Raw genomic sequence first — 3125 nt, 5'->3', positions numbered from 1 at the left:
GGTTGAGATCCCCCATGACTATAAGTCTGGGGGTCTCCACCGCCACCGCGGCTATCACGTCAGCTAGCTCAGGCAGGGCCGTTGACACATAGCAGGGGGCCAGGTATATTATCAACAGGCCCACTTGCACCCCTTGCCCCCACTTCACAAGGAGGGACTCAACACCGTCTATCTGAGGCACAGTGGTCTCCCTTGGACAAATACTCTCCCTTATAATGACCGCCACCCCCCCGCCCCTACCCCGGGCCCTCGGCTGATGGAATGCTTGGAAACCTGGTGGGCACAGATCAACAAGAGGGACTCCCCCTTCTATGCCCAACCAGGTCTCGGTGATACCCGCCAGGTCCGCTTCCCCCTCGTAAATAAGTTCTTGAATGAGGGGGGCCTTATTTACCACAGACCTGGCGTTGCACAACATCAGCCGATGGACCCGGGCCGGAGGATCTAAGGTCCCTGGAGGTCGAGCAGAGCTCTGAGGATCGGAGCACCCACAAGCTTGTACGTAGCGTGTGCGTGCTCCCAAAACCCGATATGGTCCTCTGCTCCCGCCATACCTGCCCCTCCCACTAACTGTACCTATCACACCACCCTCCGCCAGCCCCCCAGTCTCCTCCCTTACCACCCCGCGCCCCCCAGACAGGACCGGCCTTGGCCTCCGAGAGGACTCCCCTAGTTCCCCTCGGGCCAACCCCGAACCCCCTAAAAATTTAGCAAAACACCCCTCTAAGAAGGCATATAGTTTCCTCCTTCTTAGATCCCTCCCTGCTGCCGCTAAATGCCACCTCTCGGGGTTCCAAACCCCTTCATTAAGGCCGGCCCTCGGAATCGTATTGGGCCATGCCTGCGCGATGGGGGAGTCGCGCAGGGCCAGCAGTTCCCTCCTGGAATACAGTCCCGAGTCATGACAGGAGGTCCAACAGCAGAGTTGGGAAGGGGAAAAGTCCTCGTGGTGGTGGTCAAGGGGTTAGGTGGATTGGAAGAAGGCGACGTAGTTCGTAGATCTTTACACCCCCCATAAGAAAGAAAAAGGGAGGGGGGGAGGGAGTTGCAGTCAAAGTCGGCCAGCCAGCAGCGTAGGCCTCCGGGCCCGCCGAGCCCAGTCACACAGGTCCCCAGGGCCCCCAGGCACTCACCGTCAGGCATATCCCTCCGGCCAATGCCTCCCTTGGGCCCTGTCCTCCGCCCGGGTCGTTCTTCCACCCGGGCCGCTGTGCCACTGTGCCGGCGCGCCCTCCGGGCCGCTGTATACCACGCTGCTGGGCCGGCACAACCTCCGGGCCACTGTATGCCACGTCTCTGATCACTCCTCCCAACAGGCCGTCGGGCCACCCCGGTCCCCAGGCCGCCAGGCCACTAGGCCCCAGACTCTCGTCGGGCCGCCAGGTCTTCAACAGGCTGCAGGGCCAACCCCGCATCGGGCCGCCCGGCAGCCGCACCAGGCCATTAGGCCACCATAGCCTCGGGTCGTAGGTTTTCCCAAGGCCGCCGAGCTGCCGTCGCGTCAAGCCGCTGGCCATCGCCGCATCAGGCCGCCGCCGCGTCCGGCCGCCGCTCTTCCCGGCCGCTAGGCCCCAAGTCGTCCGGTCGCCGATTTTCCCGATTTTCCCGGCCGCCAGGCCCCAAGTCCTCCGGCTGCCGATCCTCCCGGCCGCCAGGCCCCGAGTCGACCGGTCGCCGATTTTCCCGGCCGCTAGGCCCCGAGACGACCAGCCGCCGACTTTCCCGGCCGCCCGCTCTACTCGCCAGGCCTCTCCGCTCGACTTCTCCGCCAGGCCTCTCCGCTCGGCTTCTCCGCCTCTCCGCTCGCGGCCCCGCCCAGGTGGTCCCGCGGTCCGACGCGTCTTCTTCGCTCGCCGACCCTCTCATCCTACCAGACTCCGGTCGGCGAGCACCCCCGGACCCTCAAAGGCTCCCCATCTCCGCTGAGGACCCCGCGGAGACTACGGAGCCGAAATCAGTAGGTCCGCCATCACGCACACACCCAGTCTACCTTGTGCAGTTTTCAATATTGTTAGATTTGCATTAAAAGTTGCATTAATTTTAATATGCTTCCCTCAAAATGGTGAGATATTGTACCAACAATTTATCAATGATGCTCAGAGGCAACAAGTGTGAACTAGAGGATGCACTTTTGCTCACTTTGCTGTATTCAGTGACATTGCACCTGAATTCCTATCCCCACCAGCAACAGGGTCAGGCGGACTGAAGGGAAAAGATGAAACATGAAATAAAATGCTGCAGCTGAATGCTCCTGCTCAGAGGCTTGCTGTTTTTTAGGCACTTTTCAATTCCCCCCTCAAATTTTCTTAAATGACTGACCTTGGAATTCCATCTTTCCTTTTCAACATGTTTTTTTTGCAGGGTGCTTCAAGCCTTTCCTAGTATTTACAGGAAGAAGTGACACTAAATAGAGAAACCGAATGTTTCTGCACAGTATTCTGCAATGTCAGTCGCCTTTTTAAAATTATTTTTAGCTTGAAAGAACATTATTTAGCATTTTTCACTTTGACACTCTTTTGAATACCCATTTATCTATTGTATCTATTTAAAATCTAAATAATCAAAACAAATCTGAAACTAGTGAATACTGGGGCATTCCTGTATATTTTTACCCCAGGGAAAAAATTCCCCTCAGTAATTTCAGTATAGCTTTTAGACCTATGTGTTTAAAGTAACCCCTTTATTACCAGATGAACATTTTTAATAATTGGCATTTGTCATTTAGCCAGATATTATAATTCAGCCATTTGTTTGGTAAGCTACCCAGCTACTGAGAAAGCTTACATTCCCGTTTTAATGTCTAAAATATTTCTGCACAAAGAATAAGGCAGCAAGTATCATTTATATGTTGCCTATTGATATTCTATTATCAAAAATCTCCTTAAAGGAATGTATGGCATCTGTGATATAAAAATACTATTTTATGGCATAATGTATCCAAACATTTTAGCTTTATATGAGCTTAATTATTACTATAATTAAAGTAAAATTTAGAATTATTTTTTGAAGGTTTTTAAATTTTTCAAAATGGCATGATGGCAAGAGACTAAAGGATGTTTAGTAAATTGTATTCAGACTTTACAAGTGTTAATCACAAAACTCAAGAAAATTCAAAAAGAATAGAA

Source organism: Protobothrops mucrosquamatus, unplaced genomic scaffold, assembly GCF_001527695.2.
Source record: "Protobothrops mucrosquamatus isolate PMUCROS unplaced genomic scaffold, P.Mucros_1.0 scaffold3812, whole genome shotgun sequence".
Lineage (NCBI taxonomy): Eukaryota > Metazoa > Chordata > Lepidosauria > Squamata > Viperidae > Protobothrops > Protobothrops mucrosquamatus.
This window is presented reverse-complemented; position numbering follows the sequence as displayed.